This window comes from Furipterus horrens, unplaced genomic scaffold, assembly GCF_987537825.1.
Source record: "Furipterus horrens unplaced genomic scaffold, mFurHor1.1.pri manual_scaffold_3, whole genome shotgun sequence".
NCBI lineage: Eukaryota > Metazoa > Chordata > Mammalia > Chiroptera > Furipteridae > Furipterus > Furipterus horrens.
This window is the reverse complement of record NW_028327173.1, coordinates 3,663,305-3,691,057: the sequence shown is the minus strand read 5'-3', so window position 1 is coordinate 3,691,057 and position 27,753 is coordinate 3,663,305.

The window sequence follows — 27,753 nt, the reverse complement described above, 5'->3', positions numbered from 1 at the left end:
CCGGGCCTTCGCGTGGGACCACGCCCCAGCCGAGCCTTCATGTGGGACCGGGGCCCCAGCTGACTCCCTGGCCACGGGCTCGTGAGAAATCTTGAAGCTGAAGACTCAGCTGAACTGAGCTTGGATTTCTACGCCACTGAAACCGATGGATATGTCCTTTTAAGTCACTAAGTCTGTGGCGTAAACTGTCACATAGCAACAGACAGCATCGAGTCAGACCGATCTGCTGCCTGCCCCCCATCGCCCACCCACCAGCCTCAGGTTCTCCATCTGTACAATGGGGACCATCCCCGTCCCGACCTCAGGGGTGACTGGCTGTAAGGACTGAAACGAGACAGGGCAGGAGAGGGCTTAGCTCCTTTAAGGCAGCCGTTAGCCATGAGGGCTCCCTGAGCAGCCCCACTAAGACGTGAACCCCAGCCCCACCCGCCGTTCTGTGTGGCTTACCTACCACTCATGGGAGCCCAGGCAGAAAGGCTGCGAGTACGCGCTCCACAGGAGCTCCCCTTTCACGGCTGCTGGGCATTACTACACCAGACGAGCTCATTCTCCACAGGCAGGACTTCAGTAACGTCCACCCTCGTCCCGAGGGCCCTCTCCTGGGCCCCCTTCTTCCTGCTGCAGAAACCGTTGCCCACGCCACCCACCCATTAGCCCAGAAGACAGACCTCAGAGTGACTGAAGGACAGTGGCTTATTGTGCAATAACAAGCATCTTCCCTTATTTTGGCAATGCACGGGTTCATCCACGTTCAGCCGCTAGGGCTCAGACTTGGCAGGAAGGAAACACAGCTGCCGCCCGTAACCGCCAGGCTCTCCCAAGGACGGCTGGTTTGGAAAGGAGTCCGGGTGTGGGGAGGTCACAGGCCCTGGGGGTTGTGTCCCCTGCGCTGAATGCTTTGGGCTCCTGCGTGCGTGCTTCGGAGAGGCTGCTCCAACCTCCTGCACCGCCTTTCACCGGGGTCCCAGCCTAGATGACGGCAAGACCTAAAGGGGGCATGGGCAGCGCCGAGACGGCTCCTGGCTGGTTTTGCCGGGACACTGCACCAAAGGAGTCACTTTAATGAGACAGATCAAGTGCTTGCCGGTCTTCGGAGAAAACCGAAAGCATTTAATCCTTTAAGTTCTGAAAATTGAACTGACATCAGGGGTCCTTTAAGAGCTCTGGGAAGTGAGGCTAACCCTGTGCCCCAGACCCCAGGCTGTGCGCAAGCTGCCCGGGATCCTGGGAAAGGCAGGAGTTGGCGGCTTAGCAAATTCTTTCTCATTCCACACGAAGATAAACTCTGCACATTACACGTGCCACACTCTGCTCTTCAGCATAAAAGCCAGCTTCTGAAGTCAGCTCATCTCCCAGCACACACAGCTTTTCACACAAACGGGTCTGCACACAGCAGGCCGAGCACAGGTTCGCCATTGTGTGGGTTCCCCCATCAAGGCCGCGCGCCCGCCCCGACGCGCAGATGGCTCCGGGGCCGCCGAAGCTCACGCCCCGCTTCTGTGTTCCGTGTGTGTTTGCAAAGCGGGCGCAGGGCCTTTGATCTGACGTACTGGGGCATGCATTTTTTTCACAATGAAAAATTTCAAACAATGTGTGAAAACACAGTCGTAAACATTTCTGACTCCAAAACCCACCTTTTGATTAGCATCAAAAGCGTCAAAGCCCAGGCAAAGCGGGATGCCAAGAATTTAAAGCTTAATTCTGACCCACCCTACGCCCCCGAAGGAGGAGAAGCTGCCCCCGCTGGTGCCCCCAGGGACAGGAGGAATAGCGCGGGGACTCTGAAATGGGTTCCCAGCCTTCAGAGGTGGCTGTCTCCATCAACAGAGACAAATGTGGGCACGCGAGGATTCGGGCAGAGCCCCGGGACCGGCAACGCCTACACGTGCCAGCCTGTCACCCAGGCAGGGCACGGCAGTACCTGAAGCCTCCTGAAGCCAACACCTTGGCTGAAAATGCTGATTAGATCCGTCAGGCAACTGCCTGGCAGGACCCTAAGGGGCTGGGACACAGAACAGAGAAATCCTGTAGGAAGAGTTAAAAGCCAGAAAAGCTCCAAGTGCCATGTGAGGAGGGCAGGCCCAGCAGGGACCCCTGACAACAGAAAGCAGAGCAAAGGGCCTGGAGGGTGTGACAGAGGAGGGGTGTCAGTGAAGAAGCGGGGGTGGGGGTTAGAAGGTGCACCGTGAGAGGAGGAGCCGGATGCCGAGATGTGAGGGTGTTAGGCCCAGTGAAAGCTCTCTTCACGGATCTGTCCTTCAGGAGCCAGAGAAACTCTCTCTCTGCTCCCTCTGGGGAACCCAGTGCCTGGCCCGCTGCCGCCCAAGACCGAGGGGAAGGGACAGACGGTCAGCGAGCGCTGGCATCAACGCACGCCCCTCAGGCCGGCCAGCGCCCACTTTCCCAGGAGGGGGTTGAGCGGGTCGCCATCGGACAGTCGATAACTGGATGCCGGCAGGGTGGGAGTATTCACACCGTGGAACTCGGCCACTGCCACAGCCCAGCGCCCTGCCCGTGCCGAGCATCTCCCTCCCGGCACTTTCACAGCAGGTGGTAGCCCCTCTCCAGGAGCCCCTGCATTTCTTGGTCCACAAGTTGAGTTTGTATGTGTCGCAAAAGTCAGTGTGGGCCTCGGCCAGGTAGCTCAGCTGGTTAGAGCGTCATCCCAGTACACCAAGGTTGTGGGTTCGATCCCTGGTCAAGGCACATACAAGAATCAACCAATGAATTCACAGGTAAGTGGAACAGCAAACTGATGTCTCTCTCTCTCTCTCTTGCTTTTCCCCCTTCCTCTCTCTCTCTCAAATCAATTTTTTAAAAAGTCGGTTGTGTGTATTTCCAAAATTATTTGCGCTGGCTGTACTTTTTATTGAAATTATGTAACTAAATAATATACAGAACAGAGAAACACTAAAACAACAAGAAAGAGGGTTGATTCTGTGAAGCTGCTTAAAGAAGGCTGCCAAGCTAGAGAGGACTGACGTGGGCAGCACGTAAAAGCCTAGGAAAAGTCTGCACCCAGATTGCTCCCCAACTATCCTGGTTTCCCCTCCACTTTGAAGAAATCCTAAGCAAGTCATTCCTAGGTCGCCTATGAACAAACATGGACCTCACCCGCCAGCAGCAGGCCCGCACAGGGAAAACCAAAACACCCTCAGCCCCAAGTCGAAAGACTGGTAAGTCAATACCTATCTTTCATGATTTTTAAAAACTAACGAGTGCCTTGATGCAGCTGGGTCTGCGGTCAAGCACAGAAAGTATCTGCCTAAAGCCGACGCTGAAGGCTTGGGAGTAAGAGGCAAGGAACTTCTAGAAGACGCGGAGAGACGGGACTCGGAAGGCAGGACGCCAGGGGCACTCATTTTACGCGTCACGCTGACGGGGCCCAGAGAGCTGACCAAACCCCTTTGCATGTGCCTGAGAGAACGTCGCTGGGAGAGATCCGCATGTGGAGCAGGGGCTGAGTGGGGCGGACTGCCCTCCCCGCGTGGCGGGCCTCACCCAACCAGGCCGAGCCCGCAAGGAACAAAGGCTCACCTGCCCTCTGGCTGTGTAGGAAACCTGAGCTCGTCCTGCGTCCCACGCCTGCCATCGCCCGAGACCTGCACACCCACTCTCCCGGGCCCCAGCCTGCCCACTGCAGCGCTTCGATGGCGTCAGCGTCCACAGCCAGGTGGGCCGACTTCTGCTAACAGACACGCCCACGCCCACGCGCTGGCTCTGTTTCTCTGGAGAGCCCTGACTAAGAGGGCACCTGGGACGCAGCAGGGCCGCCTCCCCGACCGCTCGCTCTGCTGCGCTTCCCTCCCACCTCCCCGCGCCCTCATCACGGCCCTTTCCTGGCCCCTCTGTCACGGTCACGGGGATCTGGGTGTGATCGGCCTCCAGCAGACCGGCGCTCCGAGGCGGGAGGGGAGCCTATCCACAGCACTCGGCATGTGGTAGGTGCTCCGCAGGTCAGTCAGAGGAATCTGACCCCTAGTCTGTGGGGTCAGAAACTGCAAAAGGTGAAGAGGAGTGAGGACAGAGGAAAAGGCCCCTTCACTGGCCCGTCAGCTGGTCACAGCCGCGGTGGGAGGGGCTCCAAGGAGCAAGGACAAGCAATGGGGGATCAGAGACGGCGGCTCGTGGACTGATGGGGAGAAAGGTCCTCCCAGCCACAAGGCCAAGGGCTCCCGTGACTATCTCCCTGATCTCCCCTCTGCCCCACAGACCCAGACCAAAAGGGCTAAGAGGTGGCAGCCCCGACAACAGTGTGATTTCACTTCTGCCGGGTTCTGGAGGAAGAAGCACTCCCTTCTGTCTGTCTGTTACATTTCTGAAGCATGAAGTACCTTGCAAAAGCCAGAGAATATCATTAAAGGTTAATCATGAGAAACTTAAAGGTTATCTTTGCATACCTCACCTCTTGGACAAAAGCCACTTCCTCATTATCACGCTGGAATAGAAATTAATCTGAAAATCATTTAAAATGCCACAAGCTCTTCAACTTCATGATGGTGTTAAATACCACGACTAAGTCCGTGCCACCCAGCCTGCCTGTGGTGGGAGGCCTTGCCTGAGACCCCCCCTCGCCTCTCTGTACTCCCGGGTGCTCTGACCTGAGGACACTCCAGCCCCCCCTCTGCCTCTGGACAAGGGAGTGGGGTCAGGACCCTCCTCCCCAAGGGAGCTGCACCTCAGTCTCCTCTCTCCCAGCAGCCCGGTCTGGTTACAGGGCCCGCAGAGGCTCGTCTGGGCACAGGCCAAGGGCACACACGGATGCCAGGCGGCCCAGACACAGGGGCTCGGCGATGGCCGCCCAGTCCCCCGGCCTCAGGGGACCCTGTGTCCCAGGGCCTCCTGCTGAACCTGCCCTGTCTGTGGTTTCTGACAAAAAAACGACGATTCTGGCCCTAATAAAGTCAGACGGAGTATCACTGAATAATTTATCTGCACACATTGCATTTCCGAAAGTTGCCGCTTCTCCTGCTGATGCCACACTTTCTTGGACGCCCAGTGGAAGGACCCGAAGAGGCGCCCACGAAGGGGACGCGGGGCTGCCGAGGAAAGGCCCGCTGACGGCGCGAAGGGGAAGGACAAGGACCGGGAGCCGGCACATCCACAGGCGGCCACAGACAGCTGAGGGGCCCGAACCCAGAGCCCCAGCCACGCAAAGCAGCGCGACCTGGGACGTGGGGGGCACGGATGCACGGCCCGGCGCTGCAGCCCCACCCCCCACGCCCACGCTCTGAGAGCAGCCCCGTGAGACCCGGGACAGGAGCGCTGGGGCCAGAGGGGGCGCCCAGCCCCAGGCACTGCCGCCCTCCCCTTCACGTGTCACGGACAAGAACGAACAGGAGGCTGGGGTGCCCGGAAAAGAGACAGAAATAGCGGGGCGGAGGAGGGCCCCAAAGCTTATCAGGAGCAGCCACTGCCTGCCGGGCGTCGGAGGGGAGGACGAGCTAGAACCCCAAGGAGAGGCGCCCAACCTGGGTCAGCAGGCCTAGGGTCGGCGTTCAGCCCCGCCTCTTACCAGGCACGTAGCCTGGGAGGGGTCGTCGCGCCTTCCCCTTCTGCCTGTAAAAGGGGGACAGCAGTCTCTGCCTCCCCCGTGGTGAGAAAAGCAGGAGCGGGACAGCTGCGCCCTGGGGGGACATGACAGAACCCAGGCAAAGCAGGAGGTTCTGAAGGTGAGCCCCGGGGAGCTTGAGAGAGACAAACAAAAAGGCCCATCCGTGTCGCAGAAGGAAGAGGGGGAGTTTGAATGAAGCCAGACACGAGGACGAAGGGGACCAGCAGTCAGTGCGCCGGCTCCTGGGCCCTGCAAGCGCCCCCGAGCCACCCTGCACAGCCTCCCCTACGGAAGGTTCCAGCAAGACGTTAATGAGACACAGCCCCCACTTCCCAAAGGCGCGATGCCCACACACTCAGGCCGCAAACACAGAGACGGGATGGTCCCAGCACCTGCCACCAGGGAGTGCTTTCCTACATGTCATCTCACTCAATCTTCGCCAAGGCCTGGAAGCCGGGGGTTCACATGGCCCTTGTGCAGGAGAAGAAACTGGGGCTCAGAGCAATGAAGCAGCGTGCCCCCGGTCACCTGCGGTCACGTGTCCAACACCACCCTCTTAGCTCACCGAGCGCAGAGTGAGACGGACCCAGGTGCGTCTTGCTCCAAAGCCCACCTAAAGTGGCATGAGGCTGCCTGCTCTCACAGGGTTTCTTCTCAATGGAAATGCCCACGAAGCCGGAACACCGGGGCAGAGCAGTGAGAATCATGTTCCCCAAAGATGTCCACATCCTAATATCTGGAAGCTGTGAGTGCATTATGAGGAATCAAGGTTGCTCAGGAGCCGACCTTGACGTAGGCCGAGTGTCCTGGGTTCTCCAGGGGACCCAATGTAAGCACAAGGATCTTTAAAAGTAGAGGCGTGGGGCAGGAGAGAGGACCAGAGACGGGGGGAGGGTCGGAGAGAGATGCCACACTGTGGCTCTTACGACGGAGGGCGGCCCGAGCCAAGGAGTACAGGTGCCTCTAGCAGCTGAGGAGGCAAAGAAACAGACTCTGCCCTGGGGCCTCCTGAAGGAGCCAGCCCTCCTCGGTAGTAGCTCAGAGAGTCCGGGCCGCGTGTCTCACGGGCAGAACCGTAAGATAACAAACAGGGGCCGCCGTACGCCACTACGCCTGTGGTGAGTGGTTACGGAGGCAACAGGGCTGGGTGCACGTGGGGAAAGCAGTCACACCAGCGTCCCTCAGCTGGGAGGGACCCGAGGCCGCTTTCTGCTGCTACAGGGAGAGGACCAAGCAAAGGGGGGCCTGGATAAGCCTGAGGATCAGCACTGTTCCTCTGGGACCAGAGGACAAACCAGCCTCCTTGAAAAGGCAGCATCTGACCCTTCTTCCAAGAACACCATTCGTCTGCCCCAGGTCAGCAACAGCTGTCTGTAAAAAGGACGCGGCCTCCCAGGGTGCCGATGAGACATCACAACGAAGGGACCCGCTCCCCCCAGCAGCGGGCCTGAATAATTCATAGCAGTCTGATTTGAATGAAGCAGCGGAAGGCAGGGAGCTGAACTGGGTCAGGCTGACCTGGCCTGCTGGAGCGATTCAGCTACTAGGTCATTTTAAAACAAAAGGGATGAGCTGTTGAAAGGATTAATTACTGGCTTCTCGCCTCTCCTGAAGCACAATGGCTAAAAATCATTGTAAATCGATGTCTATTCAACTACCTCTGAACAGCCCAGCCCTTCAGGAAAGGCAACTTTAAGGGGGTGGGGGGCTGCTGGAAACTCTAATGGGCTGGATACAGGGTTGCATGGCCCAGAAAATGTGCTCTCCTCCTCTTGCCAGAGCAGCCCAGCAGCCGCTGGAAGCAATGAGCCCACCAGGATCTCAGGAGCAAATTAAGCCAATACCTGGAGCCCAGGAGCACGTTCCAGGAAGGAACCGAATGAATCACTTGCAAGTCAGACCCATTGAATACAGAACTATCTCAGGCCCCCGGGAGCTCATTTCCAGAAGGACCTACGCTCCCTTTTCAGGCCACCACAGGCAGGGGAGTCACTGGACTCAAATCCACAGCCAGGAGGAACCAGACCGAAGCCCACCCACCAATGAAAGGCCAGCTCAAGCCAACCCCACTCTGGGCTTCAGGCCCCACGGGCTCCCGGCCGGCAGGACAGTCCATCTTCCCTTTTTTCCTGTAACATCTCGATGGCTGGTCTGAGGGGCCATAACCACAGACCGTCCCTGTACAGATGGCTCCGAGATGGCACGTGGATGTCAACACATGCGTCAGGGGCCGTCCGAAGCCAGCACTGTGTGTTAGCGAGGATTCAAGGTTGTATCCAGCCAGCAGGAAACCGCATCGGGATCAGCGACATCTGCCCTGGGCAGTGATGGGCCACGCCTGTCTGCCCTCCCTGAATCCAGTTCAGTCATGTCAAGGAGAAGACAGCTGAGTCTCAGCGAGGCCAACGCGCTCTGCCCACCGCCACAGAGGAAGCACGTGGTCAGTCACAGTTGGTCTCCGGGCCAGTCTTCACGTAAGGCATGGCGGTGGCGGGCGGTGCCTAAGTGAGCCCCCGGTGAGCCCTGCTCCGGGCTGTGTGCCCCGGTGAGAGCCCTTCGCCTGGGCGTGAGCTGGTGCTGACCCCTGGGTGCAGCCCGTGAGAGACCGTGAGCAGGAGGCATGCAATTAAGGTGTCCCAGTGCGTGCCCCAGAGAAACGGTGCAATGACAGATACCGGTTACCTTCTGCGACGAGGGGTGGAGGTGCTTTGTACCCAGCAGCAGGTTACAGCACAGCGCTCGGTACGCACTCTGTGCGGGTGAATGAAAGCGCCCAGCCACTTACAGGGGCCCTGAGCCGGGTCTTCCGGCTCCTGACCACCGCCTCCTACTTAAAACGCTCTTCTCTGCTGGGTGCTGTGACCTGTCCTCCCTCCGTTCTCTCTGCTCTCTCTGCTCTGAACCTTTCTGCGCAGCCGCAAAAACAGCGGCGGGACAGCGCAGGGCTGTGCGTTCAGCCCGGGCCACCTGGGGCTGCCGCTCTGAATGGGTTCCCGGGGCGACCATCCCAGGGAAGTCACCGGTAACACTGTGTCCTCAGTGCTCAGCGTGAGTCGCTCATGTGCACCTCACAACAGTGGTGCCATTGTAACTCCCGTTACATGAACGAGGAAACTGAGGCAGAGAGGGGAGGTGGCTTGCTGCTCCTAAGTGGCAGGACTGGGACTGAAAGGTAGAGTCTGCCTCATGACCACCCTGCCCTCGAGCATGAGTTCACCTCCTTGGCAGCAGGGCTTCACAGCCTCAGCACTCTTGACTCTGGGGGCCAGGTGCCCCTCTGTTGTGACTCTGGGGCCAGGTGGCCCTCTGCTGTGACTCTGGGGCCAGGTGCCCCTCTGCTGTGACACCAGGGGCCTGGTGCCCCTCTGCTGTGACACCAGGGGGCAGGTGCCCCTCTGCACTGCAGGATGCTCGCCAGCGTCAGGGGCCCCTACCCACTAGACTCAGAAGCAGGTCCCCTCCCACTGGGACCACCAAAAATGCCTCCAGACATTGTCACGTATCCTGGAGGTACTGCGGGAAGGAGGGCGGACAAAGTCAGGACAATCCCAGCGGCCCATCAGGATGGCCTTGCAAGAGGCTCCTCTCAGGACCCTCTGAGCTGTGCGCGTGCAGCGGGGCCGACACAGGCTTTCCAAGCAGAAAGCCATGGGTCTGCGGGCAGCGTGGGCAGGCCCTCGAGGCCCTGCACTGAGCCAGCTGCCCAGGCCAGTCCTGCCACGAGGGCAGCTCTCCAGCATCGCGGGCAGCCCGGCCTCCGCATTCGGCCCGGCCAGGCCCCGCACACGGAACCCAGATGAAGACAGGCACCCGTCCCTCCTCCCGCCACGACTTCTGGGCCTTCATCGTGCCCTGGGATCATCTACGCCAAAGCCGCCAATTAATCTGCTCTCCCTGTGGTTTCCGGACCAAGAAAAGTGCAGGCCTCGTCCCTCCTGCCCTCACCGGGGAGCCCCCCCCCCACCCCCGCACTGAAGGTCATGCTTTTCTGATTGAAATGCACCCTCAGAAGTGCTGCTGTGCTTTCTCCCAATGAAATCAATTGCGCGCCATTGATCTCGGCCCTCTCATGCATTCCTCCTCCGCCCTGCGTGTGCGAGGACGCAGGCGCGTGTGCACGCACGGCACCCAGGCCCTCCTGGGTGTGCTGTCTGGGAACAGCTCCCCGGGTACCTCAGACTCGCATGACTCGTCTCTCCAATTGGATTGGGGCCATGTTTTCTACTGCCTTTGTGACCGCGCAGTGCTGGGTACAACCCGCGCGCGCAGCGGGCACGCAATAAAGGCTTGTTGACACGACGGCTAGACATTACAGAATTGCACTGCGACGCCACCTCCCCCCGCCCTACCTGCCACCCGACATCCCCGAGGGGACAGGCTGTCCCTGGGGGTTTCCACACCACCTCCCCGAGGCGACACTTCCATCTTCGCTCGTGACAGGATCTTCCTCTCCCAGGTAACAAGATCACGGTCCCACACCAGGCAGGACCGGTGCCGCCCTTAGTCACAACCAAGTCCAGATATTAAGCCATCTGCCCATGGGAAGCCACTTCCCATGCCAATTAGGGATAATTTTAGGGAAGCAGGTTCATGAGATGCAGCGTCGGATGCTCCCCCCCCCCGAGATGAAGGCTCACTGTGGGATCAGCTTCTTCAGAGCAAACCGTCGCCAGGAAATTATAATGAAGACTTGGTGATGCAGAGAAAACTGCTCCACTGGGTTATAAATACTCCCAAGTGCCCCACTGCTTGGGGTGGTTAAAAAATTATTTTACAGCACTAAGATACTGAAGTTGAAAAAGGCACTCAAATGGAGTCAGAAAGATCTGGGCTCCAGTCCCAGCTTCTGAGGCTAATTAGCTGAGTGAACTCAGGGCAGGTAACATCATCTCTACGGCTCGGTTTCCTCAACCTTGAGCTGAGGGAAGTGGCCACATAGGAGAAAAAGGGGGCTGTCTGATGTGTGGCTCCTGCAGGCACGCTCTCCCCCTCCTCCTGCTCCTCCCCCAACTCTCTTTTTATGCCTCAGTATCCAGTGAGCCTCTCCCATTGTGCAGGGCTCTTATGAGGATTGAGATCCCAGGAAGGAGCTTTGCGAGTCACCAACAGCCTATGAGGTCCTAGGAAACCGCCGTACTTTTGTGGATCACTGCTCTAAGCAGTTTTACAAGTTAATATAAACCAGATCTACAAGAAATTGTATAGCTAGGAAAAAAACAAATAAAAATTGATTTTGTTGCTAACCCTTGGCTGAGAGCATTAATTGACAGGGAAACACAGCACACGTCCCCTAAAGCTCTATGGGAAAACCCAAAGTTATTTTACAGTTGACTTTGAGGCACATGTATTCATCATTGTTTTACCAGGACACAGGTCTTCATCACACCTGGTTTGGGCTAATATTAAATTCTGGTACAGTTCCTGAATAAACAACAAAGAGCTCAAAGCCACAGCCAGGGGCTCGCCAGAAAAGACCCCGACCTGCCCCACTGCAGGCCAACCCCACCGCGCCCATCTCAGCGCCACTGGGGACTGGGGACCCCATGCGAGGAATCCCCAGCAGACGCGTAGTGTTTTCCGAAACTGATGGCAACGTTTCCTAAACGGGGAATCCAGACACTTGGCCAGATGACGAAGCCCTGGCTTTCTGGCAGGGGGCTCAACTCACAAAGCAATGACCTTAACTTAGTAAATTAATTCCGAAGCACAACTGTTTTCAATCTTCATTTAAAATCAGCCTTCGTTAATCTAGATTTAATGACATAGCAAATGGAAATTCCCTTAATAAAATAAGTTATGAATATTTATCACCCCATTTTACCTGAAAATTGAATAATTCATCAATTAACTTTACTATTAATTACTTAATGCAAACTTAATAAACTGCACAACTCCGACGTGCCCTCGCGGACCGGCCGGCACTGGGCAAGGAAGTGAAGCACCAGAGAAACGGCGCAACGATGGATAATTCCAGACGTGCGCCGACGGGAGGCAGGGGCAAGGGCGGGACTTCTCTACAAGGAGAACAGACCACTGCCTCAGAAAGGGAAGGGAGAGGCTTCTTCCTCGCCTTCTGCACCGCAGCCAAAGAAGAACGCAATGTGTGGCAATTATTTCAAGCGACAACTCCCGCCATCTCTCTCTCTGTCCTCAGTCACCATCTACGTCACCATCGTGTTTTTCTCACGTGGAGACGGGCCCGCGATGTGAAGCTCCCTCGTGGCCGGCACAGCCCCTCGCCTCTGGAGGCCACATCCTCCTGCGGGGCCTCAGTCGGGACCCCATCAGAAGAAGAGGGATTGAGCAGCAGAGGCGAGAGAGCAGCATGAGCACAGAACGCAAGGGGACAGAGGGACGAGTGGGTTGTGACACCTGTCAAATGCTGAGCATTTCCACGGGGACCAGAGCTTTCAGCTGCCGACCACTCGGTCCTCCCAGGGCAGCCTGGCTCACCGAGCGTCCTCTGACTCTCCAAACGGGGGAGGTCGGCTCCGACGGTGCCTCTGAGGGACAGCAGCCGGCAGGGCACGGGTGCCTTCAGACGGACAGCGCCGCAGCCCTCCCACCACTGAGACGGCTGCCCGCAGCGGCGGGTCAGCGCGCCCCCCTGGTCTCTCCGGGCCCGCGTTCTTGCCCGTCCAGTCCATGCACACACGCACACACACACACAGCACACACACACACACACACTCTCTCTCTCTCTCTCTCTCTCTCTCTCTCTCAAGCCTCAGGTCTCTGCGCCAAGCTCAGCCCCTCGGGAAGGCGGCCGGACCGTCCCGGCGCCTCCTGCCCACGCCCACCGGAGGTGGCCTCTCACTGCTCTTGTCCCCGCGGCACTCCGCAAGCTGGCCGTTATTATAACGTATCTGTCTTGCTCTCTACCACACCCGCAAAGCCCGGCATGGCGCCTGGCACACCCTGAGCAGTTAAACAGTATTCTCTAAATAAACAGATGACGGAAAGCAGACCCACAACAACGTTAGGTGACCATTTGGGGTCATTTGTCCAGGAGAAGAGGGCTCACAAGTCACCCCCGGAGAAGACCATGCCCCTTCCCCCGCCCGTCAGAGCGCTGTCCCCTCAGATCAGAGGAGCAGCATGTCCCAAGCTGGTGGACGGAGCTGATTCTCGGGGGCCCAGGACCCTGGAAGCCGCCGGTCGCAGGCCTCTGTGACAGAAACACGCGGGAACGGCACCTCTCGTGCTGCGCCGGGCCTGCTCTCACCCCTCCATCACTCCTGTCCCTGAAAGCTGGCAGTGCTGTGCCCTCCCCACCCCCCGCAGTCCAGGTACCCGCTGCCCTTGTACCTACAAGTCCACCTCTGCTGCAGCCCAAAGGGCCTGGGTCTCGAGCGTTGCCCAAAAAGCAAGTAAAAAATAAAAATTTTAAAAACTGGTCCTGAATTCCCGCCGACTTCATCAGGGCAGTGATGAGAACCGCACAGCGGCCAGCCCAGGAGGAGCTCGGCAAACCCCCAACCCCGGCTCAGCCAGGCCCCCCACCCCCGCTGCTCCCCAGCCAGGACCCGGGCTCCCTCTGCCCCCCCAGAGTCACCTCTAACGAAACGGCTCAATCAGCAGTAACTTCCCTGCCTGGTGAGGTCACGGCAGCCAGTACAAGAGAACCGAGTTCTTCGTTCAGGAGAAATTTTCCTCCACCCAAAACGTGTCAATGTTCCATCTTATTAAGTCATTAAATAAAACAAAGGAAATTTTTCCCAGAAATGCTTTCCTTACAAAAGAAAGCCATGACTGAAGCAACACAATGTCTTGTGTACACGTGTGTGTATGTGGGTATTGTGTATTTCCATACATTGTCTCCACGTGTATGAGCGTAGTGTGTTCTCTGTGTACATATGTATACATGTGTATTGTGCATCTGTGCATGTGTGTCTGTGCATGTCTGAGTGTGTGTGCCTATGTCTTATATATGCGTGTGTGTGCGCTTGTGTCTGTATGTGCCGACAGCAGGTGTGTATGTGTCCATATGTGGGTGCTGTGTATTTGTGTATGAGCTTTGATTTTTTTTTAACCCCCTAATGAAGAGCGGTGGGGAGCCTGAGGACAGCACACAGTCGTAGCTCCTGGACAGCCTAAGAGCAGCCTGGAACGCCCAGCGGCCTTGGCAGTGACTCACTGCACAGAAAATTATGAATTGCACAGAGGGTCTTCCTGGAGAACATGGCTCCCCACCCTCAGGGCTGCTGGGCACGCAGGCAGCTGCCTTCCCCTGTAGCCAGGAACAATTAATTAGATCAGCATCGATTCGGAGGAAATACCACAGATGCCAGTCCAGCCTGTCACAGAAATAACAGTCCTAATTTTCCAAACCCAGGATAGGGGCGTGAGGATGCTACAAATACACTCACAGACAACAGAAGCGAAACAGGACCACAGTCCCCGGACGCTGACGGGCAGGCCACGCAAACGCCTGGCGATCCGGATGAGCGCAGTGCCAGTCAGCCGTTTCGTTCTCAGTAAGAGTCCCCCCTGCCAGGCTGTGCTTAGGGACGCCAGCAGACACCCCCTGGGTGAGCCGTCTCCCATCGAGTGCCCCTGCACCCACCATGCATCACAGGTGCCCCGACCAGAAGCACCTGCCGCATGGGGCTTTTGTACCATCCAAGGGAGACACCTGCACACCACTGGCATAAAAAGCACAGAGGTGCTATTGTCAGGTGACACGCATGGCGCACCTGATGGCCCTGGCAGCCCCAGGACCCTGAAACCGCCCAGGGAGAGGCCACGCCCCATGCTGACACCACGGAGACGCCGAGCCACAGGTGGCGCGCGGAAGCCGGTGGGGACGCAGGCGCATGGCATGCACGGCAGCTGGCTGCAGGGTTTCCAGGGCCCTCAGAACCCCATTATGAGGCATTTCTCCCTGAAAAAGGAGAAAGAGACAAAAAGCGAGTGGAACAGAAGTCAGACTGAGCATGAGCGGGAGAAGGGAGCGAAGGTGGAGAGGCGAGCGGCCGGTGCAGAAGCAGCGCCCGGTGACGTGGGGGACTGAGCACCGCACCTCCGATCCAGGGACAGCAAAGGGACGGAAACAGGTACAAACCCACAGGGACAGAGCAAAGGTGAGCAGGGATGAGCACGGGTCAAAGGTGTCAGCACATTCTAGAGAGACGGGAAGCAGATGCAGCCGAGTGGGAGCAGCTCAAACCCAGGTGCCAAGAGGGGACACGAGGAACAAGCCGATTGGCCTGCAGAGCCCCAGAAGAATCGGGTGCCAGAGAAGGCAGAGGGGAGGGACAGGGTGGGAGGCAGGGTGAGGCTGCAGACCTGTGTGGGGGACATCAGACCCTGCCTGCCCTACGTGGACCCAAGCAACCAGGCCCCTGCTTGGCCTCTGTCCCCACTGGAGACATGTTTATCCTCTGGGGAGAGAGCTCAGAAGACTGGCCCTGCAGACCACAGAGGAGAGGCAGGAAGCACCCCTGCAAATCAGGAAAGTGAAGTAACTCCTGGGGAAATTCCAAGCCCCTCCTCTGCCTGGCTCCCCGACCCCTGGCAGCGGAGCCAGCCCAAGCCACCGGGAGGTACGTTGATGGATCCTTCTCCGGAGGCCTGGAGTGCCATCCCAGATGTCAGCGTCTAGAGGTGCCGGATGTCAGAATCGCCCAGCGCTGGCTGCATTAACAAGCCTCTCCTTTGTAGGGAAAATGAAGTGGAGGGCAGAGCGGGAGGACTAAATCTTCACTGAGGTAGGAGAAAGTCACAAGATAACATCTAAAATGCACAAATCAAGGTCGAGCCGCAAAAACATACTGAGAAATCTGGACGTAAATACCAGAACTAAGGGAACTGGAAGTGGCCACTCCTGGGAAACAGGACTGAGCTGCAGGGCAGAGGACTGCTGTTCTTTCTTATGAGCCTGAGGACCATTTGACTTATTAAACTATGTGCATGGATATTTCAAATATAAAGTAATAAGAGAAAGGAGAGGCAGGAGCTGCAGCTGGCCCATGTCGAACCCAGGGAGACAGAAAACGTACAGAGCCACTGCACTGTCAGCTTCCTCCCCAAGGACGCGCAGGGCGCGATGAAGGCTGGCCCAGCTGGCAGTCACCTTTCAACCAGTGGCTGAGCACAGCTGAGGACACACAAGCCCGTATGTGTGTGACAAAGGCCCCCTGCCCACCCAGGAGCCGGCTGCAGAGCCCCCGCCTCGGCCCCTTCCTGTGCACGGCGGGGACTCGGGGAGGTGGCCTCGGCCAGCTCCTGCTGCTCTGCCTCCTCTGCAGTCTGTGACTCCGGATAATGGCCTAGAATCTGGGACAGACCCACTTCTGTAAGGAGGCTAGGGATTCCCCCACCACCGTGGTGGAGACACCAGACACTATCAGCATCCAGGCCACAGCTGACTCCCTGCCGCGCCCCGAAGCCACAGGACCCGTGGGCACAAGCCTTGGGGTGGGGAGGGTCCCGCGGGCTGGGGCCCCTCCTGCGTCCTGAGTCAGCAGACCCGCCCGTGCCTCCCCGCACACCACACTGGCGCTTTGGTTAATGACGATAGCCGGGCTTCGTCAAGGGTTTGCTCAACACATCAGGCAAATGCTGAAATAGATGTAACATGACACATCGTTATGTTAATTTGAGACCAGTTCCCCAGTTCAGCACAATGCAAAGGTCACCACATTGAAATGACTGCTGACCTAGTTTATTTCTTCCTTTGCGCAGTTCCAAAGAACAGTGCCTGGAATGCTCTAGGTACTGGGCTGCCCCCCCAAACTCTGTCCCTCAACAGCACCCTCTCGCACCCACGGGACCAATTCCCAACCCCCCACCTCTGCCCAGCGGGGCACAAAGACCCACAGAAGCAGCTCTGGTGTTGTGAACCACAGAGAACAGAATTTTCCATCTCAGCCGCCCTTAAGTGTTCAGTTCAGTGGCACCAGGAACATCCACACTGCAGGGCGGCCGTCCCTGCCGTCACCCCCAGGTCTGCTCATCTTCCCAAGCCGAAACTTTGTCCCCATTAAACGCTCACTCCAGGGTCCCGCTGCCCAGCCCCCAGCACTCCGCGTTCTGCTTTGTCCCCACGAACCCACACCTCCCAGCCCCTCCCAGCAGCACGATCCCACGGCACTGTCCTCCCACTGCCGGCTTATTACGCGCTGCCCCATGTCCTCGGGGTTCGTCCACGCTGCAGCGCGTGCCAGGATCACATTCCTTTTTAGTTCGGGAAACTTTAATCATCCGAATGGGATCTCCACAAGACTTCTACAATTCTATTCTGGTCACTGGAGCAGCCGCTCTGGAAATAGGGACTTCCGCAGAAAAGCCCTATAACTGTCCCCAGGAGCAGGCGCCCTAGAGGTGATCCCCAGGTCACCCGCACATGTCACTTACGGGGGGGCTCGCAAGAACAACACCAGCGTGCAGGAACCAGCCCAGAGCCTGATCGGGTGGGCTTCCAGGTGAGCCCTCGGATCACACACGGGCACCCCCGCCCGGTCCTCTCTGCTGGTCTGTGCTGGTGCCACCTGCCGCTCGGCCCGGAGTCCGCACGGCACCCCACGTCCCCATCAAAGCTCCTGTCCCTCTGTACACAGCCGTTCAGAGACAAAAGAGAGGGGCAAGGGCCGAGCCTGGGAACACCGGAGTCAGGATGGGAATTCATCTGTCACTGGCAGAGCCGGTGACTCATCCCATTCAGGGAACAAAAGAAAGAGAGGCCAAAAAGGAGTACAAGGTGTGGGCCTGGCAGTCTTTAAAACAAGGTGGCTCTTCTGAGAACCAGGGAAGTCATGGTGGCCGCCGGCTGGGGACGAGGCCCCCCCTTACTCCCTCCTCAGGAAGAGGAAAGACGGCGCGTTTGAGATACTATGACGCGCAGGTGCCCAGGAGAGGGACGCAGACTTGGAGAGCGGTCCACAGAGAGAGAGTCGTCACACCCTGGTGTCTGGAGCCCTGGGAGGGGACCACAGTAAGAACGAGCAGAGGACCCAGGCCTCGGTGTCCACCACCCTGACCGTCCACCACGGCGGGGAGAACAGGTCCAGAACGCAGGGTGGGGCTCCCGAGAGCAGGCAGCGGGAGGGAGGGGTCCCTTAGCATCACCCGGGTCTTCCTGAAACTCAGATCTTAGCTTTCTTCTCTTTCCTTCCAGACTCCCCCTCTAGCTGTCTGCTTTACCGCTCATTGACCAAGAAGCATTTAGTGGTCATTCTAGGGAGACTCTGTTACTAGACCTCTGAGTGCTTCAGTGTTAAGGTGCTATCTATGTAACATCAAATTAATTAATTAAATAACTAATAGCATTTTCCAGCCTCCTTCTACCCAGTTACACAGGATTCCTGGGAAGGAGGTGCTTTCAGCTCCACCATGAGCCTGTGTGTCTCCCGATTCCAGGAAGGTTGCTCATTTCCCAGGGGAGGAGAAATAAATTACTGGGGTTGCTAAGTGTTGCGGTCCATCTGCGCGGCTCTGCTCAGCCCTGCTCTCCGCCACACAGGACAGTGCCTGCAACTCGGAGGCCAAACCCAGGTCAGGACACAGCACATGAACACACCTGGCCAAGGCGCCTGAGCCGCGCTCACGGACAAAGGGAGGCTCTGCCCGGTGCCTGGTCTCCCAGGGGCTCAGAGTCAGGAGCTGGGAGGTGGACAGCCCCAGGGGCCGCTTCGATTCCCACACCACCGCACGCAGCGAAGGGGTCACAGAAAAGCCAAGACTGTGTGGGCTTTATCCTGGCTTCAAATTCCGTTCTGCCACTTGCTGTGCAGCCCGGACAGACGCCGCACCTTCTCTGCGTCTCAGTGCCCCGCAGAGCTGCTGAAAGAATTTCAAAGCCCAGCACCGGGGGTAAAGAAGCGGCGGCACATCTGCACAGTGTAACACTACTCGGCCGTAAAACGAAGGAAACCTTACCTCTTAGGGCCCTGGAGAGCACTATGCTGAGTGAAAGAAGCCAGTCAGAGAGAGACACACACTGTGCGTGGAATCTAAGAAACAAAACAGAAATACGACCACTGACCGCTGTCACGGGGGTGGGCAGTTGGGGTGCAAAAGGTGAAGGAATTAAGAAAAAGAACACCTCACAGACACAGTTCGGTGATTACCAGGGGGAAAGGGGGTGGGGGAGGCAGAAGTGGGGGGAGAGGGGATAAACGGTGACGGAAGGAGACCTGGCTTGGGACGGTGAGCACGCGGCACAATATACAGGCGATGTTGTTATAGAACTGCACAGCAGAAATCTATGTGATTGTATTACCTAGTGTCACCCCAATAAAGTCAATAGATATTTTTAAATTTTCTCTTAGAGTCTGATAAAAAGAATCAGCTATAGCGCAGGAGACACGGAAGCACAGCGCCAGCCCGCAGGGCGCCCCAAGGCCCAGTGCGGGGTCCACCGGCCGGCAGGGGGGCCACCAGGACACGGTAAAACCGGGCAAGCGGGCCTGTCCCTGCCCGGCACCCGGGGCTGCACTCTCTGCGGGACACGGTGGCACAGGGGACATGCCACCCACAGGCCGGTCCAAAGCCCCGCTCCTTGTGGCCCTTCCGCTCGGGCGAAGAGGAGGCGGATAATGAACAAAGGAACGAAACAGACGAGCGGGTGAGACGCACGCTGTCGGGTGGCGACAAGCGCTCAGAGAAACACGAGCCAACCGGAGGGGAAATGGGGTCGGCTGGGGGAGGGGTACGGTTTTAAACTGGGTGTTCAGGGAAGACTTCGCAGAGGACGTGACCCCCTAAATCAGGGTGGAAGGAGGCTCTGGAAAAGCATTCTAGACGGAAGGAGGAGGCTCTGGATTTCAACACCGGAAATTCCCCTCGTGGGGTGGGGAGCGTGGCGTTCCCCAGGGTCCCCAAATGGTCTTATCCGAGCACTGAGCACCCGGCCAGTGCCACATGAAGACGTCCTAAAGGGTGAGTTTTCACACTGCCACTTACGAACGCCCCCGGAGCCGAGGCTGCGATGTGGGCCGCCTGAGCATTCAGCACTTGGCCCTGTCCGGGTGCCACCGCGGCGCGCAGCGCCCGGCCCCGGGAGCCTCTGTGTGGCACACGTCACTATCGAGCAGGTGAGCGGGGCTCCCCGGGCCCTCTCTGAAATTAGGGCAGAATCGGAGCAAGGGCTCTGTTTACAACCCCCAGCCACGCCCCGGCCACGGAGCCAAGGGACAGGTTTCCTGCCGCTCCTACGCTGACATCTGTATGTGCACTGATTACAACAATTAATTTCGTAGGGATGCCTCCACACAAACCATGTATCATTTTATTAGGAAACTCTATAACTGTCATTGGTGCAATTCGCTTTTATTAATTTTCTCAGATGAAATCAGCAGTGGCGGCGGCAGACCGGAGTCATACTGCCTTCTCATTCGGCAGAGTATTGGTGCCGTTAATCCCTCAGTACCAGGAGGCCGGTTTGTATGAACTCAGCAGTTAGCTGCACCAATTAATTTCCGTCGCAGAGATGGGCGGGGGGACCTGAACTCGACCCAACAACTAATTCAGGAAGGTCCTTGAAGGACCGACGGCGGCAAGTTTTCCTCCTCCCGGGACCAGCGGCTTTCAAGTGTGACACCGAGTGGATACTCTACTACTAACAGGAAACGTGCTGGCTCCACCCTCTGTCTGCAGGAAGGAGCCCGGCCACCCCAGCCTGCAAGGACTCCGGCCGACGGCTCCTGGGCCCGCTGCACTGACGAGAGGGCGACCACAGCACCGGTCTTCCGGGCACGGACGGCAAGGTCACCACTCGAACGTCCTTCAACCCTCACAACGGCCCAGGGAGGTATCAGCTCCAGTCCACATATGAAAAAGAAACGGTGGGGCTTTTAAAGGGGCTGAAGTGACTTCTCAATGCCACAAAGTGGCTGAGTGACAGCCAGGGTTCACACCCAGGTGTGTCAGCATCTGTCACCCACATCCCTTCCCTTGGCCACGTGCACCCCTTGTGCCTCCGGAGGGAACGTCCCTTGGCTCTAATTACACTCCAAAAAGTCAAGTGCGTCAGGCGGGACCGTGGGTGACATTCACTGCTCATTTGGAGCCCAGGTTCCCAAGGCTGAGACAGGAGGCAGAACCCCGCCTGCCTACAACCTGTTCGACTGTTCTGCCATCACACGGTGGCTGCGGCAGGGCTCCTGTGTGCACGTCTGAAATCGGCTGGCTGGCCCGACTCGGTCCAGAGAGCTCCCCATCTGGCTAAACGGAAGCGCTTCCCTTCCACTTAGTTCAAGGAGCGCTCCGCCGAGGACTGACGGGCACCCCGTGGGGCTCGAGGCGGCTCCAGGGGAGAGCAGCGGCCAGTGTCGGGGAACGGCACCCAGCACGACTCCAAAAGGCCTCCTTCTCCCCCAGGGAGCTAGGGCAGCAGCGGCCATCAAAGCCAGGTCCCAGGCAGGCCGTGTCCCGTCATCCCCTGGGAACTTCTCAGAAACATCGGGTGCTCAGGCCCCGGCCAGACCTACTGCGTGAGACGCTCGAGTTGGGGCACAACCACCCTGGAAGAAAATGCCCTCAGAAGAGAAGCGGGATGAACGTGCCAGGCTCCCCACGGTCTGGGGTACAGCTCTGCTCACCAAGAGCAGTCTGGGTCACCCTTCCCTCTCCACCCGCCCCCTACAATCTAAGGAGGGAGGTCCCTTCTGGGCCAACGAGCTTGCGCGCAGGCCTGACACGGGTGCCACGTGCCCAGGGCTTCTCACTCTGCCTGCGTGGGTTACCCAAGGCTTTTCAGCCTCTGCCATCCTCCGGGGAAACCAGATGTCCCAGACAGTGAACAAAAAGACACATCGAGGACTCCTGAACCCAACCCAAAGCCACCACCCACCCACGGACCTGAGAGCAGGACGTAAAGGTCTGCTGCCATACACCACTGAGTGGGGAGAGGGCTTCTTACTTGGCATCACACAGTGAAAGCCGACTTGATTTTACAGCAAAGGAAGGCATGGCCCAGAAGGCTGAGCCCAGGAGGGCGTGCTGTGGAATTCGGGGAAAGCTGCAGGGCTCCGAGCCAACCTCTACCTGCCCCGCCCCCCGTGGGAGATGCAGATCTCGGGGAACAGCCTTCCTTTCTTCAGCGTCCTCTGGCCCTCCTGAAGGGCACTCACCACTAAAAACCTAAGCCTAATAAAGGCATCTTTCCAAGTGCCTTCCGGAATGAGTAAGCATTCTAGAGAACACGACCCTCTCCCCTCCATGGCTCAGAAAGGATGAATGGGTCAAGCTGACGGCCCTGGGTACAGAGGACACATGCTACTCCTTTTCCCGGTCCCGGTTAACAAACGTGGAAAAGCTGGTGCTTCCGCCCAAAGTGAGACAGACGGGGCATTCTGCCTCTTCAGTGCAACCTACAACCCGATGCTCCCGTAAGCCCCACTCTGGAAATTAATCAACACCTGGCCCTGTCACCACTGATAGAAAAGTCGCGGCCATGGGGAGAGAGGGGCCACACATTTCTGAAGCTCTGGAATGTAGCGTACCAGGGTATACAAACTGAGAGGGCAGAGGAGGCTGCCTTTCAAATAAACCCTAAATCCCAGTTTCGCCATTCTGCACAAAACAGTATCACTAGCACAGGCAGAACACAAGCCGCTGTGTCCTCCCCAGTTCCCTCTACACCCTGGCGGCGAGAGAAGTCCGTGTTTGTGGCCATTGGCAGGTTCAAGGTCATTTACTGCATAATCAACTGCCAACTCAGCCACTGTTTCTGATCCGGGAGCTCTGCTCCCCCCCATCCAGAGTAACGTGACGGCCGGTCTGGAAAACGCATTGAGATGAAAGTGGACAGTCCAGGTAGTTTCCCTTTTAAAACGTTAAGTTTCTAGACAACGCTGGTGGCAGGTGGGCACATTCCCAAAATAAACAGCCCCTGCCATTCCTGCCCACCAGGGCGTTCAGAGCACCCAGCAGAGGGCCCGAGCACCAAGCTGTGAGGTTCCAAGTCCCAGCGCACGAGCCGGCAGCCACGTGGTTTTGAATCCAGCACATGCAGTCCCTCCCACGGCCTCAGGACCCTCAGCACGACCTCGGCGTCACGCGCTATCAAACGCAACGTGGCATTTTCAACCTGCCCACGAACTGATGGGCTCGACCAGGTAATCAATGAGAATCGGTGCATTCACTGTACATATGTAAAGACCTGCAAGGTCTGGGCCGTTACCTTGTCTTAGGGGATGTGGTGAGCCATTCCTCGTGTTTCTCAAATGTTATCAAATAAGCTGCAATCTCCTGAAACAGAAGAACAAAGAGAGAAGAACGATTAGCTCAGGCTGGACCCAGAGAGGGGGGCACTCTGCAGCTTCCCAGCCGCTCTCCTCCTCTGCAAGGCGGACCCCTCTGCCAGGGAACCCGCGGCCTGGACTGCGCTCCTGTTCTGAATTTTGAAAGCCCTTTCCATTCAAACTGCCTCACAACAGCAATCAAAGCACCGGGTTTGAAAAGATGCGTCGGTGGCAAGGACAAAGATATGTATTTCTCTGTGAGTGGAAAACACCAGTCAGCATTTCAGACTCTAAATGTCGTTCACTAGAAGGCGGGAAAAGGGCCTGCCAACAACAGGTCTGCCGTCGTGCGAGACCGTAACTGGAAAGTTCAGTCTGTGTTCTTCTGAAGCTGGACTGCTCTTTCATCGTCGTCACAGAAAACGCTGCTTCTCCCAGCGCGATGACCAACCCCTGGGCCAAATCACACAAGGATTAAAATGAACCAAGAAAGCCATATTCCAGAGGGGGGGGAAGGAGAGGGGGGGAGAGAGAGAGGGAAGGGGGAAGGGGGTGAGAGAGAGAGAGAGAGAGAGAGAGAGAGAGAGAGAGAGAGAGAGTGTTAACCTTTCCACTACTGATCACTTAACCCACTGAGCTGGGCTCCAGAAGGAAGTGCGATGTCAGCACAGTTTAAGGCAAAGATGGACAAAATGTGGGCACCTGAAGGTAAATTAAATATTTATAAACACAACAGCATCGCTGCAGATAGAATTACTGGTTTATTAATAATTTCCATGAAAAGCTAGTGGGTGACATCCACGTAAGTCACTGCTCCAGCTCAGAGGCATGATGTGGCCCATCACTTCCAGCCCCAAACAGACCTGCTAACGTGGAGTTGGCAGGGGCTGTAAGTTACACTCAGGCTGCAGCAGTACACATGTCCCCTGATCTTGGTGACGATACAGCACCGGGCTGCTGCCCTTGACTCCCAGGAGCGTGCGGAGAAGAGGCCCCCGTCCAAACTCCCTCTGCAGCCAGGGATCCTGGAGGACTCCCTGGCACGCCCCCCACCCCCCGCCCTGAGGCTCCTGGCCGTCCTCTGCGTCAGTCTCCCGTGGGCCTGGACACAATGCAGTTCACACCTAGGACCTGAAACACTAAGCTCGACTTTGAAGAAAAAGCAGAGACTATCACCCAAACCAGGTAAGCAGGGCAGGTTCAAGTGGAAAACGCCAGCCCTGCCACGCGTGTGGAGGTGGAGATTGGGGTCTGACATGACCGTGGAACCCAGCCACTGCCACGAGGCGGCCAGCGACTGGGAACGCGGAGCCCGGGCCGCCGCCGTCCGGAAGCAGAACCTGCGGCGAGCGGGCTGCCTCGCTCACTGGCTGAGCCTAAGAGGCTGACCCACCAGCACGCTGTTCCCTCACACTGACTTACAAACTACATTTGAGGACTCCCCCCTCCTCCCCCAAGACAACAATGACACCCCCACAGAGAGCCCCCTTGGGGGCCCCCCACCCCACTCTGAGCAGCCTTTCTGAGCAAAGGACACAAACTGCCTTGAGCCAGGATCCTCCTTGTCCTGTCCAAGTTGGCTAGGCCCTGCAGCTGACCTTGGCCACCAGGGAATGTTACCACACTGCTGCCTGGGAGGGAATGAGTCACCCGTCTACTCCCAGGCCCATGCTTCCCAGTATTCCCAGCCCATCTCCTTCTCCCGGGGCTCAGGCCACCTCGACATCAGGTGGGCAGACCACGGCTGAACCCCGCGGGCTGGGGCGATAGGTGTGCACCTGCCAAAGAGCCACACAGATTATCTAGTGCTGAACGGTGTAGGGCCAAGCGAGAGCCACCAAATTCAGAGAAGGGGGGTAAGAAGAGTGCACTGGCCTAGGAAGGGGAATGACGGGGGGACGGGGGACCTCACTACCTGTGTCATCAAGGCCGTCTCAGTGAACAACATCAGGAGAGTGATGTCTAAGGCTGGTTATCGCTCTAGGAGCCTCTGGAGGATAAGCTTACTTAATCCTCGTTTAAAACCATGAAGCAGGAACCATGCCCACTTTACAGGTGGGGAAACTGAGGTCCAAGGGCACGCGGCTACTCTCTGTTGAGCCAGAACCCAAGCGCATGCAGAACGGTTCCAAGGCCCACGCTCTCCCCTGCAGCTCTGGGCTTCCTGAAGGATGGCCATGACACGCGCACAGAGAAGAGAAACCCGCAGGCGGAGGGCCGTGCGTTCCCCAGGTGGCCAGCAGCCTCCTGCTCCCCAGGGACCCGGAGCCACGTCACTGCCCGCCCTCCCTTCAGGGGACCAGGAGGCAGACGGAGCTGCCGCGAGCGGGAGCTTCTCCTAACAGGATCAAGCTTATTTCTACCCCCAAACCCTTGTATGATTCCCCTCCTTCGGGGAGAGGGAAACGCCGTCTATCCACGAAGCCTCTGCTTAAGGCAGACAAAGAACAGAGCAGATGAGAGGCGCTCCGTGAGGAGGAGGAGACGTTTGGGAAAGAAGGCTGGCCCCCCTCTCTCCCCACCGCTCCCCCAGCCGAGGGCTCCGCGGGTGGGTAGAAACAGGTCTGGTCAATCTCCTTTTCTTGCACAGAGCAGGGAACCGAGGCAGAGAGAGCAGGAGGGCCCGGCCCCAGGCCAGCCTGGTTGTGGCCGATGCCCGGGGCCCCGACACCCGGTGTGTGCCTGATTTTCCCACCCGCTGCCTCTCCAAACCAGGGCAGGCCTGGGGAACTCACAGAGCGCCCCAACAGGACAAGCGCATGCCCCAAGAGGTGAACACGGAGACTCAAACACAGACGTGCCCAGGAATGTTCGCAGCAGCCAGAGTGTGTAAGCAGCCCAAGTGACCACCGGCAGGTGGACGGGAAAAGAGAACATGGTGGATTCTCACAACAGAATGTTATTCATCCATAAAAAGGAATAAAGTCATCACACATGCTACACGATGACCCTTGGAAACAGGATGCCCGGTGAAAGAAGCCAGACGCAGAAGGCCCATCTGGGTGAGGCCGTGTCTACGGAACGTCCAGGACCGGTGAACCCACAGACAAAGGAGATAAGTGCACGCCAGGGGCCGAGGAACACGCATGGGGAGTGGCTGCTGATCAGGATGCGGATTCCTCTGGGGAAATGACATGTCTGGAGCGAGACAGAGGAGGAGGATACGCGCCACAGTGAATGTGCTACATTTCGTGTGTATCTTATCGCAGCAGAAGGAAGAAGGGAGTGTGGACAGCCAGCGCGGCGGGGCTCCGGGACGAAGAACAGCCAGCCCCCCCTGCCTACAAAGGGGGCCCCTGAGCCTGCAGGCCTTGCCAGCTCCCCAGCTCCCGCAGCTCCTCTCCCGTCCTGGATCCCGAGCCCTACATCAACCCTGAGAAGGACTCGGCTGTCAGGATGAAGGAATTCTCTGCAGGCTCCAAAGCAAAGACTGTCCAGCTTGCGGATTTTAAATGCTTAGTTTGTCCTTTGGATGCTCAACTAGAAGAACTGCTGCCAAGCCCTGGCGTCTGTGTGGCAGGGGACATGCTGGAGGCGTGCCCCAGACGCCTTCGATCTGCCTGGCACCGGGAAGGCGGTGGGCACTGGCCGGCCCCAGCACGGAGGGCAGTGCGGGGCGTCCGTGCCTGGCCACACGCCACGCCATCGTGCATTCGCCACCCCACAGGCATGCCGGTCGGCCACCAGTGGGGCTGCGTCGGCCCACCCCAGGCTGATGCGTTCGGGAGGAGGACTGCAAAGCCCGTCTGGGGTGAGCCCGCTGTGGGCAGACGAGGCTCAGGGGCCCCGGAGACTAGCGGGTGGGAAGCATCATTGTGCCAGCCTGGCTCCTTGTGCCCTTCCCCCCTCGGCCCCCACACACCGATTCTGCCCACGTAACCTGCCCAGCCCTGTTCACAGACCGTCTCCCCCAGAGAGTCTTCCTTCCACAATGACCTCCAACTTCTGGAACCTTCTTAGCAGTGGCTGCACCACTCCCGGACCCTTAGCTCTGTGTCGCTAGTGCTTATGTGCACCGTGGGCCCCCTTCCTGGGTCCTCAGCGCCCACAGAGGCTCCGAGTCTCAGCTCCCGCACCCCTCAGGGCCCGACCAGACCTCGTGTGCAGAGCCGACCGCCGACCAGATGCGTGCTGAGTGAGAGCGGGCAATGTCCCCTTCTAAGGGCGCGGCGGGAGGGCTGCTCTAGCTGCTGCTGAGGCGGGACCCCCGCATGAGGAGGCGAGCGCCCCCCACGCAGAAGGCAGCTGCCCAGCCAGCCGCACTAGAGCAGCGCTGTGGAGCAGAGACACACGTGAGCCAACGATGCCGCCTGCACCGGGGATTTTCACTGCATTAGAAGCTACATTTAAAAAAGTAAAGTAAAAAGAAGCAGGAGAAATTAATATTTAGAAATACATTAACTAATAGATTTTCTACTTTAAACCAATGTATCCAAAATATGATCTCACTAGTTACAGAAGGGGTCACGAGCCATTTCGCACTCTCCTGCTACATTCTGAAACTCCGGTGTGTGCTTTCTGTGTGCTTCGCACGTGGGACCCGTCCCAGTGTGCAGCAGCCACACTTCAGGTGCACGACAGGCCCATGCGGCAGCCGTGGGGGCAGGGCGGCTGGGGCACAAACATCACAGGAACCTACAAAACTGACATGCCTTGTGCGGCCGAGCCCTGCGCACCCACGGGCTGCCGTGGGGCCCTGGCGTGAAGGCAGGTGTGCAGGCAGGCCCGGGCAGCAAAGGCTGCTGGGAAGCAGGGCTCCGGTCCTACTGGTCTGCGTCAGAGAGAGGAGCCATGTCCAGCCCTGCCGTGTGGGCTTCTCAGAGGGACAGAAGGCCACTCCATCTCTCAGCCCAAGCTGCTGTCATGCCCACTCCCTCTCACTGTGTCCTCAAGACACGGGTCCAAGGTCAGTCTCCAGGGGCCCATAGTCTATTGGGACAAACTGAACAAAACAGCAACAAACCATGCTTTGTTTTTTATTCTCCTGAATCAAAGTAATAAAAATATCTGTGG